Source organism: Lipotes vexillifer, unplaced genomic scaffold, assembly GCF_000442215.2.
Source record: "Lipotes vexillifer unplaced genomic scaffold, Lipotes_vexillifer_v1.1 scaffold994, whole genome shotgun sequence".
Taxonomy (NCBI): Eukaryota; Metazoa; Chordata; class Mammalia; order Artiodactyla; family Lipotidae; genus Lipotes; species Lipotes vexillifer.
The window spans coordinates 398011-413906 of record NW_006771292.1 but is presented as its reverse complement, the minus strand read 5'-3'; the positions used below and the strand labels follow the sequence as shown (position 1 = coordinate 413906).

Below are 15896 nucleotides of genomic sequence, written 5' to 3'. Positions count from 1 at the left end.
ACTGGGGCACGAACCCGTGTCCCCTGCATAGGCAGGCGGACTCTCAACCACTGCGCCACCAGGGAAGCCTTTGAGTAAATTCTTTATAACTTCTGTGAAGTGAATCAGAACGTTTAAAAGTTTTGCGTTCAGATTCATTTCCCCCAAAGGTGACAGAGAAAAATAAGGATAAACTGACAGTAGTATCTTTTTTTTTAAAAAAAAATTATTTATTTACTTATTATTTTTGGCTGCATTGGGTTTTTGTTGCTGTGTGCAGGCTTTTCTCTAGTTGTGGCACGAGGGCTCTTCATTGCAATGGCTCTTTTGTTGCAGAGCATCGGCTCTACAGCACAGGCTCAGTAGTGGCGCTTAGTTGCTCTGTGGCATGTGGAATCTTACCAGACCAGGACTCGAACCCGTGTCCTCTGCATTGGCAGGCGGATTCTTAACCACTGCGCCACCAGGGAAGTCCCTGACAGTAGTATCTTAACATCCTAAGATTAAAAGAAACTTTTATAGCTATCTGGAAAAGGGGTTGTAAAATTTATCAATTGAAGTTATACAAATGTCTAAAGAGAAGCTGGGATTACAGAGAACATTCACGACCTCTCTGAAGGTCTTTGTAGGCAACAGAATATTAATTTATTAAAGATTTTTAGTTTTGTTCCTTAAAGTTATGTTTAGGATTTTATTTATTTTACTGTGAAACTTCACTAAGGATCAATCTGAATCAAACTGTGCACTTCAAACTGTAATGAACTAATTTGTAAAAATTCAAGAAGGGCCCAAATACTTTAAATTACCTATCAACCAGAGTATTTTGAAGGAAAAAAAGCCTAATGAGTATTTTTGAATAAATCCACACTGGAAAAGAATCAAATGTTTGCTAAGACTACTGAAATGGAATAACAAAATAATTGTAAACGCAGTCATTATTTTCGTAGTCTTAAATTGGGGCAGTTGACAAACTTCCTGGACAGAAGTGAAAACACACTTTTAAAAATTAATAAAAAAATTAAAATTAGAAAAAAATTGTATGTGTTAATTATAGAAAAAATTTAAAAACAAATTGAGCAAAGATGAAAAAAATTGCCTATAACCAGCCATCATTGTGATATGAACATTGGTAAGATTTTGTTTGTAGACTCCTAGCCTTAAAAAAATACACATATGTGTATAGTTATGTGTACACACGTTTGTATATTCAAAGTATAACTTTGAGTAAAAGTTTTATTGAGAGTAAGACTGATAACTATCAGTAGTTCTTTTGGAAAAACTGGTATTTTAATATATTTGGATGTGTTTGTGTGTGTGTGAGAGAGAGAGAGAGAGTCTAGAGTTTGCTCTGGGTGAAATGATTAAGACCTGAAATTTCCATTTGGCAATAAACAAGCTAAAAATGATATTAAGAAAGCAATTACATTTACAGTAGTATGAAAAAGAATAAAATACTTAGGAATAAATTTAGCAAAAGAGGTACAAGACTTATACACTAAAAACTACAAAATGTCATTGAAAAACATACAAAAAGTCTAATAAATGGCAATCCATCTCTGTTCATAGATTGGAAAAATTAATATGGCTAAAATGGCATCCTCAAGTTGATCAATGTATTCAATGCAATCCCTGTTGGAATCCCAGCTGGCTTTTTTTTTTTTTTTTTTTTTACAGAAATTGGCAAGCTGATCCTAAAATTCAAGAGACCTAGAATACTCAAAACATTAAAAAAAATTTACAAAGTTGGAGGACTCACATTTATCAATTTCAAAATGTACTACAAAGCTGCAGTAATCAAGACATTGTGGTATTCACATAAAGACAGATGTACGAATCTATGGAATAGAATTCCAAGTCAAGAAATAAACCCTTATACTTATTGTAAATTAACTTTTGGCTAGAGTGCCAAGACAATTCAATGGGGAAATAATTATCTTTCCAACAAACGGTGCCAGGAAAACTGTATATCCATAAGCAAAAGGGTAAAGTTGCAGCTTACTTCACACACTATCCAAAAGTTAACTTAAAATGGATTATAGATCTAAATGTAAGAGTTAAAACTATAAAACTCCTAGAAGAAAATGTGGGAGCAAATCTTCATGACTTTGGATTAGTCAGTGGTTTTTAGATATGATCTCCAAATATAAAGTTCAAAAGAGAAGACTAAATTGGACTTTATCAAAATTAAAAACTTGTGTGCTTTTACTTTCAAGAAAACGAAAGGACAACACATAGAATGAGAGAAAATATTTGCAAATCATATGTCTAAAGGAACTTGTAACCAGATATATAAAGAACCATTACAACTCAATTATAAAAGCAAATCATCCAATTAAAAAATGAACAGAAGGACATAGAAGCAACCTAAGTGTCCATTGACAGATGAATGGGTAAAGAAGATGTGGCACGTATATACAATGGAGTATTACTCAGCCATAAAGAGAAACGAAGTTGAGTTATTTGTAGTGAGGTAGATGAACCTCGAGATTGTCATACAGAGTGAAGTAAGTCAGAAAGAGAAAAACAAATACCATATGCTAATGCATATATACGGAATCTAAAAAAAAAACCCCAAAACAAAAAAAATGGTTCTGATGAACCTAGGGGCAGGACAGGAATAAAGACACAGACGTAGAGAATGGACTTGAGCACATGGGGAGGGGGGAGGGTAAGCTGGGAAGAAGTGAGAGAGTAGCATGGACATATATACACTACCAAATGTAAAATAGCTAGCTAGTGGGAAGCAGCCGCATAGCACAGGGAGATCAGCTCAGTGCTTTGTGACCACCTAGAGGAGTGGGATAGGGAGGGTGGGAGGGAGACACAAGAGGGAGGAGATATGGGGATATATGTATATGTATAGCTGATTCACTTTGTTATAAAGCAGAAACACACACCATGATAAAGCAATTATACTCCAATAAAGATGTTAAAAAAAAATGAACAAAGTATTTGAATGATATTTTCCCCAAGGAGATATGCAAATGGCCAAATGCTCAACATCTTTTGCCATTATAGAAATGCAAATCAAAACATTATGGAAATGTCAAGTTACTACTTGACACCTACAAGAACAGCAATGATGAAAAAGACAGACAATAACAAGTGCTGAGAAAGAAGTGGAGTCATCGGAATCTTTGTACACTGTTGGTAGGAATGTAAAATAGTGCAGCCACTATGGGCAACAGTTGAGAATTCCTCAAAAGTTTAAACATAGAGTTACCATATGACTCGACAGTTCCACTCCTAGGTATCCACCCATGAGAAATGAAAACATACTGTATACAGGACTTATACATGAATGTTCATAACAGCATTATTCATAGCAGCCAAAAAGTGTAAACAATCCAAATGTTCATTAAGTGATGAATGGATAGACAAAAGTGGCATACCCATACAATGGAATATTGTTTGGCAATGAAAAGGAATGAAGTTTATGAATTACTAATACATGCTACAACATAGATGAATCTCAAAAAGTACTCAGTGAAAGAAGCCAGTCACAAAAGACCATATTGTATGACACCATTTATATAGAATGTTCAAAACAGTCAAAACTATAAGTAGAGAAAATAGATTTGTGGTTCCCAGGACTGGAATGGATGGAGGAAGGTTGAGGGTATGGAGGTGTGACTGGTGATAGGTACAAGGTTTCTTTTTGGGGTGTTGAAAATGTTCTAAAATTGGGTAATGGCGACGATTACATGACTTTGTAAATATACTAAAAACCAATGAATTGAATGCTTTAAAAAGGCAAAAATTGTGATATGTAAATTATATATTCATAAAGCTGTTAAAAAATGCAGTAGCTTATTTTCTGAGATTTCCTGGCTTGTTCCCCTCTTCCTCTTTCATCCGGACCTTCTCTTTCCTTTTCCTGTTCTGCTCATGTTTGATTCCATGTCCAGCAGTTTCCTGTCAGTATCGGTTCCAATCTTGACTGTGAGTCCTCGGGGAGCAGTTTCTGTAGTTTAGCCCCTTAAACTTTGCCATGGGCCCCTCTCACTCATCTGTTTTTGGAGTAGACAGAAGCCTTTTGGTTTCAGCTGCTGTTCTCACATTGGCCAGCCGGGCTTTACAGTGACTCTTGGTTACTTTGGCTCTCAGGCTCCTTAATTACCCCATGGCTTCACTTTCCTTCTTTCCTCACTGATCTGGGGATCGTGCAAGTCTTGTAGCTGCATGTGATTTGTACCAAATGATTTGTATTTTGGGATTCAAGAAGATATTTTGTCACCTAGTTTTGTTGTGGATGTTGTCCATGGGTTTTGCTCTTGATATCAGTTGTTCTGTTTTTATGTGGAGGTTTGGAAAGATTCAAAAACTATGCTTCCATTGCTTGCAGCCATCTTTCTTTCTCTCTCTCTCTCTTTTTTTTTTTAATGATTGTAAAGATTTTACTCTCTTTAATTTGGCCATCTTTCTAGAATTCAGAAGTGTAACCTTTCAGACAATTTGAGGAAGAGATTTGGAAAGAATCATTCTGGCAAAAACAGGATGTCCTCCTGGAGGTTTAATTATCCTTGAGGGAAGAGCCTGTGGCTTATTAACTTTCTAAATCTATAGCACCTAGCACAGGCCCTGGCATTGGTTAACACCCAGATAAACATCTGTTGGATAAATAGATGTGCAGAGGGATGAATGACTGCTTGAAGGAGAGCGAGCTAGAATTTATAGCTAGTACCCTCTTGCCAGCGTTGACATGTGGGAGCCTGGGTGGATGGTTTCCATTCCTTATACATGTAGATCAGAAACAAGTCTGAAGTTTTGGTCAGCTATTCAGCTGTATTACCTGCCTCAGTTTATCAAGAACTTTTGTGAAATGATATATAATTATCATGATAAGTTTTCAGTATTCTTAGGGTGTTGATGATCTAGGTTGCTTGGATTCTAGCTCTTCCTGAATGAATGCGTTAGATCCTTCATTGTCCCGTAAGTGCTGGGTCTATGTCCCAGAAGTCTTAGATTCCCTTAGGTCCCTCATATCCTTAGATTCCTTTTCTAACCCTAAGCCACCCTAACCTTGCTTGTGGGTAAATAAACCACGTGTATGAGATAGTATCCCGTCATGCAGTATCTTTCCAGTCTGATATGGGGGCAAACTGCCTGATCTTTCCTGAGCTCTCTGTTCCTCTAATAAATCACTTCTGTTTATTCTATTCTCCTAAGAACCTTGAAAAACTTAGTAAATAGAATTATGTATCTTAAAAAGATGAATTCCCTCAGAGCCCGCCATTCTTCTGAAACTCCTTCCGGGTTGCTTTTCGCCAGCCACTGTCATGTGCCAAGTCCTTCCAGATCCTCTCATCCTCATCAACACTTACCTCCCGATGTTCCATTTTCTTGGTACTCTGTGTTTCACTACATTTAGTCTGATAAAATTGTGCTGAGATAAAAATGGAGTATAAAGGCATAAAATGTGCTAAGATAGCCTGTTTATTTGTGTTTTAACAAAGACTTGCAACGCTTTAACTCAAAGAAGTTGATTTGGGTAGAAACTTGAATACCTTTGCCATTTTTCAAGTCCAGGTGATATCTGAGGATCTTGGAAATAATAAGAAATGTAAAGAATAAAATTGTAAGGAACACAGTGTTCTCTCCCTGAGTGGCCGTGAAGATGATTAGTGTTAGATTTCTGGGTTGGACTCTTGGATAGGTTTCTTCACAGATTCTCTTGAGGTATGTGTTTCAAATCAGCTTGTTAAAAAGCCAAAGAACATGTGGGCATATTGCCCTAACAGTTGGCTGCTTTTAGACACTGCAGCTGTTTGAAAGGCCTGAGTGAGCTAATTAAATTATGGCTGAGAAACCTCTCTCTCTCTGATGTTAGTGCTTGCCATGAACATCCTTCTTAAAATAATGGTAGTTGGGGAGAGAGAGATGTGCAAGGAATACAGACAGCTACATTTAATTTCAATTTGAAAAAGGAACAAAACACACAAAAATGGCATTTACATTCTTGAAAGTTAAATGAAGAATTGTAAGCTTGGTATGTCATGTTTGAAATTTATTGAAACTTCCTTCTTTTGGTTTACTCTTTGGAACTGTGCCCAGTTTTGTATATAGTGGTTAGTTTAACTCTTTAAATAAATGAATTTTTGGCTTAAAGCTTCTCTACATTTTAAAACGCTTTTAAAAAATGATAGGGCTTCCCTGGTGGCGCAGTGGTTGAGAGTCCGCCTGCCGATGCAGGGGACACAGGTTCATGCCCCGGTCCGGGAAGATCCCACATGCCGCGTAGCAGCTGGGCCCGTGAGCTGTGGCCGCTGAGCCTGCGTGTCCGGAGCCTGTGCTCCGCAAGGAGAGAGGCCACAACAGAGGACACAATCCCAAAAAAAAAAAAAAAAAAAAAAAAAAGATAAAAGATGCTTACGGTAAAGTTTATATAATATATAAATGTATAAAAAGTAAAAAAAACAAAACAAAACAAAAAATCAACTTCCCTTTTAATTCTCTTTTCCTTCAGGAAGTTATAGACTGATGCACACCCTTCTAGACCTAAAAAATGCATATATATGATTGACAGGCGATGTATATATTGTATCTTTTTATAAAAATTATATCTACCATTTATACTGTTCTGCAACTTGATTTTTTCCACCTAATAGTTCATGATCTTTTGTCCACACAGATGAGAATTTAATGAGCTGAATTCACCCTTTTCGTATCCATAAGGGTATTATATGTTGGCCTATATGTAAGAAAGATGTCAGGAAGAATGACAGCCCGCGCCAACTAGTTTGCCCTTCTCTGTCTCTAGCCTAAATAGGTGCACCAGTTCCTAGGAGTCATTCAACAGCTGTCAAATCAATTGCACGGCTGCTGGTGACATGGAGGAGAAGCAGCAGCTGGTAGGCAAGTGTAGCCACCCCGACAGAAGATGACATACTTCTGCTATTGTTCCACTTTTAACTACATAGTTTCCCTTTAGGTGTTTCCTTTTATAGTCTTAAAAATGCTTTTAGTGAAGCATCTAAGAAAAAAAGATTTAGGTAAATGAGAGAAGAAAAAAATTACCCGTAGACCCTCATTACTCAAATTAATTATTGTTAACATTTTGTTATATTTCTTTTTTCCGTGCCTTTTTAAAATGTGTTGATGGAAATAGCCCTTTAATTCTGTGATCTTTCTCCCTCAAACCCATCAGTCTGGTCTAATCATAAGAAAAACATTAGGAAAGTCCCAAATAAGCAACATTTTACAAAATGCCATGTGAGTATGCCTCAAAACTGTCAAGGTCATCAGTAAGAAGGAAAGTTTGAGATACTGTCACAGCCAAGGGGAACTTAAGGAGACATGACAACTAAATGTGATGTGGTCTCCTGGATGAGATCCTGGAACAGAAAAGGACATTTGGGAAAAGCTAAGGACATATGAATAAAGCATGGACTTTAGTTAATAATAATGTATCATTATGGGCTCATTAATTGTGATAAATGCAGTGTGCTAAAGGAAGATGTTAACAATAGGAGAAATCGGGTTTGAATTATATGGAAACTCTTTATGCTACCTTGACATCTTTTCTGTAAATCTAAAACTATTCTAAAATAAAACAAAAAACATTTACATTGTAATAATACCATGTATACAGTTTTGTATTCTGCTTTTTCTTATTGTGTCATCTTTTAAAAAATTAATGATTACTTATTATTTCTCAGAATGAATATGCTATAATTCATCTAACTATTCTTTTTTTCTTTACTTTTCACTTTTTATTATTATTTTTTTATTTTAACATCTTTATTGGAGTGTAATTACTTTACAGTGTTGTGTTAGTTTCTGCTGTATAGCAAAGTGAATCAGCTATACGTCATCTAACTATTCTTTCATGTGGGATATATATATCGTATATAAATTGTTTCTAATAATTAGTAATGCTCTGATGAACAGCTATATCATTTATTTATATCCCTGTTCTAAAACGATTTTTTAAAAAGAAATTTTAAAAGGGTTTATTTTTTAAGAAGAATTTAATAATTTTCAGAAATGTTTCTATATTTAATTTGGGGTGGTGGTGGCTAGATTCTTAAAAGTGGAGTTAAAAAGTTAAACAGTCAGGTTGGGGCTTCCCTGGTGGCGCAGTGGTTGAGAATCTGCCTGCTAATGCAGGGGACATGGGTTCGAGCCCTGGTCTGGGAGGATCCCACATGCCGTGGAGCATCTAGGCTCGTGAGCCACAACTACTGAGCCTGCGCGTCTGGAGCCTGTGCTCCGCAACAAGAGAGGCCACGATAGTGAGAGGCCCGTGCACTGCGATGAAGAGTGGCCCCCACTTGCCACAACTAGAGAAAGCTCTTGCACAGAAACGAAGACCCAACACAGCAAAAATAAATAAATTAATTAATAAACTCCTGCCCCCAACATCTTCTTAAAAAAAAAAAGAAAGTCAGGTTGTATGAAGGTATTAAATATTGTACCCAATTGTTTTACTGAAAGACTATTTTAATTCACAGTTGTAGCACCAATGCCTCGTTTTACTGGATCTTCTCCAGCACTGTGTATATATAATCTTTTGTTTTATAATCTTCTCCAAAACTAGCATCTTCTTGATTTACTCTGTATTTCTTTATTTTTCCATTTAAACATCTCTCTCCCTTATCTTTATTTTACTACTTCTTTCTTTAAAAAATAAATTTATTTATTTAATTTATTTATTTTTGGCTGCATTGGGTCTTCGTTGCTGCACATGGGCTTTCTCTAGTTGCGGCGAGCGGGGGCTACTCTTCATTGTGGTGCACGTGCTTCTCATTGCGGTGGCTTCTCTTGTTGCAGAGCATGGGCTCTAGGCACGTGGGCTTCAGTAGTTGTGGCTCACGGGCTCTAGAGCACAGGCTCAGTAGCTGTGGTGCATGGGTTTAGTTGTTCCGCGGCATGTGGGATCTTCCCGGACCAGGGCTTGAACCTGTGTCCCTTGCATTGGCAGGTGGATTCTTAACCACTGCACCACCAGGGAAGCCCCTATTTTACTACTTTTCTTAAGAATTTTCTGTTCATGATTAAAAACTGGGCAGAAGACCTGAATAGACACTTTTTCAAAGAAGATATACAGATGGCCAACAGGGACATGAAAAGATGCTCAACATCACTAATCATCAGAGAAATGCAAATCAAAACCACAATAAGATATCACCTCACACCTGTCAGAATGGCTATCGTCAAAAAGACCACAACTAACAAATGCTGGCAAGGATGTGGAGAAAAGGGAACCTTAGTGCACTCTCGGTGAGAATGTAAACTCGTACAGCCACTCTGGAAAACATTATGGAGGATTCTCAAAAAACTAAGCATAGAATAACCATGTGATCTAGCAATTCCACTGTTGGGTATATATCTGAAGAAAACGAAAACACTAATTCAAAAAGATACATACACCCCAGTGTTCATAGCAGCATTGTTTACAATGGCCAAGATATGGAAGCAATCTAAGTGTCCATCAACAGATGAATGGATAAAGATGTGGTATATATACATAATGGAATATTAGTCAGCCATAAAAGAGAATGAAATTCTGCCATTTGGTGCAACATGGACGGACCTAGAGGGTATTATGCTTAGTGAAATAAGTCATACAGAGAAAGACAAATACTGTATGATATCACTTATATGTGATCTTATATCTAAAAAATAAAGCAAAAGAATGAATATAACAAAACAGAAACAGACTCAACAGATATAGAGAACAAACTAGTGTTTACCAGTTGAGAGAGGGAAGGGGGAAGAGGCAAGCTAGGAGTAGGGCTAAAGAGGCACAAACTACTATGTATAAAATAAATAAGTTACATGGATGTATTGTACAGCACAGGCAAATCTAGCCATTATTTTATAATAATTTTAAATGGAGTATAATCTATAAAAATGTTGAATCACGATGTTGTACACCTGAAACTAATATAATAGTAAATCAACTATACTTCAATAAAAAAGAATTATCCATTCATATCCTTTGTACCACTTGAATCTGTATTTTTCTTGTCAATTTGTTTGAGCTCTTTAAATAGTAAACACAAAATATTTAACAGTAAACACAAAAAGATGAAATATTGGGCTATATAAGTACTCTTTTATAATGATGCTCTAGTACACCTAGGAAGAGGAAAAAGTATAGGTTCTTATGATAAAATCTAATGCAGTTGAAATTTGTATCATAAGAGATATAGAAATAATAGTAAATAATCAAATCATCATGAGGCTTCCCTGGTGGTGCAGTGGTTGAGAGTCCGCCTGCCGATGCAGGGGACACGGGTTCGTGCCCCAGTCCGGGAGGATCCCACATGCCGCGGAGCGGCTGGGCCCGTGAGCCATGGCTGCCGAGCCTGCGCGTCTGGAGCGTGTGATCCGCAACGAGAGAGGCCACAACAGTGAGATGCCCACGTACCGCAAAAAAAAAAAAAAAAAAAAAATCATCATGTTGTAAATCTAAAACTAGTACAGTGTTGTATATAAATTTTATCTCAATAAAACTAGGGAAAAAACAAATAATAGTAAGTAGTAAATCATTTTCTTTGTATATGCATTAATTATTTTGGAGCGGCATGTGAATTTTGAAAATGTTGGAGTGTGTATTTAACAAAATTATTTACACTTGTCTTTATTCCTTAAGGTATCTACCAGATCAAAATTAGTAAGTTTCGTGACCATATGGTAGTATGCAAAAAATACCTCCACAAAACCCTCACAATCTTTCAGAAAGTATTTTAAGAAATATAAATAATAAAGATTATAAAACCAATTATTAGCAAATAGTTTTATTACTACCTATGAAATCAGAACTAATTATTATTTTCCTGCTGTCTTCCCACGAAAAGAACCCACACTTTTTTTCTCTGAAAAATAGTCATGATGTGAAGCTGAGGATGTGGTGGAAGAGGAGGCATTAAAAATGCGTTGATCAGGACTTCCCTGGCACGGTGCAGTGGTTAGGACTCCACGCATCCGCTGCAGGGGGCACGGGTTGATCCCTGGTTGGGGAGCTAAGATCCCACATGTCACGCGGCCAAAGGAAAAAAAAAAAATGTGTTGACCCTGGATCTATGAACCTGGCCAGGTACAGAAGCAGGTCGTCACCAGTGGGTGAAAGGCAGTTCAGTCTTTCTGGTTTGGTTTATTTTGGACCTGCATGCCTGGAGCAGTCCTTAAGAGAGGGGCCCTAGAGCATGGGGGCTGCGTGTTCTTTCCTCATGACTGCAAATGACAGACATTCTGTGACACTGGACTGTGGACCTCATTCACCCGGGGCCCGATGGCTGTCCTGCTTCACAGCTTCCTCTGATTTTGGCTGAGACAGAAGTTCAGACGCCTTGTGTGTGTGAAACTTTACCTCTCTGTGAGTTCTGTTTCTCTCTTTTTGTGCTTAGGCGGTATGTGTTTTTAGGTATAAAATCTTCCTGTGTCTCTCTCACTTTTACATTTTTTTTTTAATAAATTTTACCCTTTATTCTGTGCTCACTTGAATTATAATTCAAACATGAAATAATTTGTAGAAATCTTTTCATCACAGATCTTAATACTGTGTGTGTGCGTGCGCGTGCGCGTGTTTACTGAGGAGTGGAAGATCACATGGAAAATGGTTTTTAAAGTAAAAGTTTTAGGTACCAAATAAAATATATGGAGTCAGGTAGGCAAATGACCTTTTAAATGGAGAATGTGATAAGTTCACCTTTAAATATTTTATCGTTTTCTTTGTAGTATTACCTGAGAATGGAAGCATTTATTAGAGCACAGTCATTATGTAATGGCTCTTTTCTGTATTGAAAGAATAGTGAAATGTTCTGTTCAGTCTTTTTGAATTTCTCAACCAAAGCTTAAGGGCAGAGGAAAGCGAAGCTGTACATCTGGGGAGAATGGGGGGTGACACCTTTGCAGTCTGCTACAAGCTCTAAATTACTTTGAAGCTTCGCTATATGTTAAGAATTAATGCATATTTTAGTCTATCTGTAGTACATCTTGTTTTTTGATATAAAAATGTTTTAAATTGCTTACTAGTAAAATTAACCCCTTCCCTCCAATCTATAAGTAAGTATGATTCTGCTAGAATCCTTGACTTTGGGACACCCTTGGCTGATCGTTACACATCCTACAGAATACACATAGCTTTGTTTAAATACCTTTGTAAGAGATGGGAGAATAACAGCTAAAGATCTACATGTTTCAGGAGGTGCTAATCACATTTTTATGTGAAGTGTCCGTTTGAGCAAAGGTCTACAGGTTTTCAGGATTTGAGTAATGCCCCATTGCTTAATGTTCCCTTTTCAATTAACTCATTCATTAATTTGGCAAACAGACTAGTCTCCAGGACTGAAAAAGTGTCCGTCTTCATGGACCTTACGATGTAGTTTTTCTTTTGATTTACAGTTTGATAGACACATTCTAAAAGTAGTTGGAATTTGTTGCCTTTATTTTCCAGGAGTTAAAAAAAATGTAAAAATCCAAACCAAAAACATCTTTCTTAATCTGGCAAATAAATGTGCTTCATCCTTTGGGTGAGAAATTGTAGATTAATCTGCAAATACTGTTACTTATTGCTAAGAAGGGACTTTCTCATTGCCAGAGTATTGTATTTTTAAACTTTATACATACATAACTTTTTTTTTTTTTTTTTTTTTTTTTTTGGTACACGGGCCTCTCACTGTTGTGGCCTCTCCCGTTGCGGAGCACAGGCTCCAGACGCGCAGGCTCAGCGGCCATGGCTCACGGGCCCAGCCGCTCCGCCGCATGTGGGATCTTCCCGGACCGGGGCACGAACCCGTGTCCCCTGCATCAGCAGGCGGACTCTCAACCACTGCGCCACCAGGGAAGCCCCATACGTAACTCTTGATAGAAAAGAATTGATTATGTCTCTGAAGTTAAAATATTGTTCTTTCTGATTATACTTTACTTTCAGCTATGGAAAAACTGCCCAATGCCAAGATCATTTAGTACGATGTACTGACTGAAAGTATTTATAGAGGTGATTCTTGCCTGTGAAGTGCATGACTCATAAATAGTCATGCATACAAATTCCAGCAGGTACCCTCCACCACTCCACTTGTCCCATCATCATGGGAGCCACCATGAGAAGGAAGCTTGGAGTTTGTGAAGATAACATGACTCGAGAGAAAGTAAAGGGGGGATTAAGAACAGATAAGGGGAGCTGATCCTGGAGACTAACTCCCAACCAGGCATGAGGGTAGGGCTTGGGGCCAGGGAGAAGGGTGGTATGTGTAACTTCCCCTGTGAAACACATTTTCTTTCTTTTCTAATTCCCAAAAAGCGTTTTGAGAATTACAGCATATTAGAGATGGTTAAGAGAAGGAGAGATCATCTAGTTCTTGTTTAACACTAATGTGTATGTAAAGGAAACTACAGTCTGTTTCAAGTGGTTGCCCAGGTTCACGTGGTTAATTAGTGGTGGCATATATCTAGGCATCTAGATTCCAGAATCTATGCTTGGATTTTTCATACTTGATTTATTTATTTTCTGGAGTGCTCATCACCTGTGGGAGATGATGGGACATGGAGCTGAAGAGGTAGTCTGAAGCCAACTCGTGGAAGGCTTTGTTTGTATGCCACGCTGAAGGATTTCCTGTGTGTGCTGGAGAGCTAGTGATAATTTTAAGCATGGCCGTAACATTAGATTTGCATCAAGAAAGGAAACTTTGGCTAATTTGGAGAATGATTGATGTCCGGGGTGGTGGTGAGTGGTGAAGGGATATTAGGAAGTTGCTGGAGTAGTTCATTCAAAAAGTGCTGAGACTGAATATAAACAGTGGGAGTCGGGCTTCCCTGGTGGCGCAGTGGTTGAGAGTCCGCCTGCCGATGCAGGGGACACGGGGTCGTACCCCGGTCCGGGAAGATCCCACATGCGGCGGAGCGGCTGGGCCCGTGAGCCATGGCCGCTGAGCCTGCGCGTCCGGAGCCTGTGCTCCGCAACGGGAGAGGCCACAACAGTGAGAGGCCCGCGTACCGCCAAAAAAAAAAAAAAAAAAAAAAACAACAGTGGGAGTGAAGAGAAGGGTGGACTTCTTAGAGCAATATTTGGGAGGTAGAGAGAGAGAGAGAAATTAATGATGTTTTGTATATATTGGTGGTAGGTGGCGGTGAAGGGAGAGGGAGAAATTAGGTGTTTTGACTTTCTCGGGTGCATAACAAATCACCTTACAAATTAATTGCTTAAACTGATAGCTATTGTTTAGTTGCTCACTATTCTGCAATTTGGGCAGGGCTTCGTAAAGATAGCTCTCTACTCTATGTGGCATCTGACAGAGCTGGAATTTTCAGCATGGCTTTTTCCCTGTCTGGTGCCTCAGCTGAGATTGCTGTCATCTAGGGGCTGGCCAGGAATCTCGCTGTGGTATGTCCACATGGCCAGTTTTAGCTTCATCATAGCATTCAGTCTCATAATAGTCTGACTTCTTATATGGAGACTGTTTTTTCATCAGAGTACAGAAGCAGAAGCTGAAGGCCTTCTCAATGCATGGGTGCAGAAATCCCAGAACATTATTTCTGCTGCATTAAATTGGTCAGAGCAGTCACAAGTCCAGGCAGGGTTTAAGACGTGGGAAATAGCCCCCATCAAATAATTCATAAACATATATTTAATCCACCACAATCTGCCCTGTGGCCACAAATTATTTATGTTCTTTCATAGGAAAAATACACTTACCCATTTCCAAGATGCCCTGCAGTCTCATTCCATCAGAGCATCAGACTCAGACTCAAATACTGGAATCTCATTCGTTAAATCATGTCTAGGTGCAGATGAAGTGTATTGGGTGTGATTTCTCAGATGCAGAGAGCTGTGAACTAAAAGGACAAGTTATCTGGTCTCCTCCAACATAAAATGGGAAAACAGGGACAAAATAAGTACAGTAGGTACTCTGTTCAAAATAGATGTGTGGGAGTGGGTTATGGAACTATGTAACAGGTACTGGTCCATAGCAGTTCTGAAATCCAGCCAATTTCCCCTGTTCTAGGGGCAGGGAATACCTTGATTAGGGCCCATTTCTCACTGAGAATGGCTTTCTGTAGTTCCCAGTAGACTCCATCCACTGCGCCAGACCTTCTCTCCAATGAGAAAGGACTGTGTTTGCACCAGAATAGCTTTTTCAGTCTGCTTCCTACCCATAGAAGTTTGGGGGCCCAAAGGCCTCTTTTAATTTTGGAATGTCACATTTCATTTTAGAGCAACCTGGTAGGGCTCCCCAAGTTTTAAGGACTTCCTCTGTATCAAATTACAGTCTAGTCTGTTGGACAAAAGTCACACCCAGAAATATTTGTGAGATGGGTTGGCCCTTCTCTACTTTAGGTGGGGTGTCAGGTTGCTGTGGGACAGCACTTTAAGAGTCTTAGATGCCCCTTTGTTTAGCTAAGGGAGCCTAGGAGCCAGGGCCTCAGATGTTTGAGGTTTTAAAAAAGAGTCTTACTTTCTTGATATTTATCCTGCTGCCGTTTTTACTGGTGGAGCCTTACTTTTATCTTTTCCCAGAGACTGTGAAGCTAATTTTTACTCTGAGAATCTTTTGCTGAGAAAGACTGCAGATGAGAAGCAGTTTTACAGTTGGACCCATGAAGTCCTGGATCCTTTGTATTTCCTCTAATTTTTGCTTTGAAAACTGAACAGTTTCTTCTTAGCTTATCTTGCTTCTCTCATACTTTATCACTGGAAGCTAAAAAAAGGCAATTGCACGTTTAATTTTTTGCCTAGAATCTCCTTAACCCGATTCACAAGCTCATTAGATATTTTATATTGTGCACATAACTGCGAATGACAGTTCTACTCCTTGTTTTGCCAGTACACGACTCATGTCCCCTTTTCTCTGGCCTTCAATAGCAGTTTCCCCAGTGCCTTTCTGGCTCCCAGTAACTATCTCCTTCAAGGTCTCTACACAGTCCTCACTCCCAAAGCCAATGCCTCATATTTGAGGTTTTTGTTGTGGCAC

General features: G+C 38.5%; 1 protein-coding gene across 1 annotated transcript in view; it reads left to right on the top strand.

Moving 5' to 3' along the window:
• Positions 1 to 15896, top strand: part of TBC1D4 (TBC1 domain family member 4) — a 209179-nt gene that overhangs the window by 70944 nt on the left and 122339 nt on the right.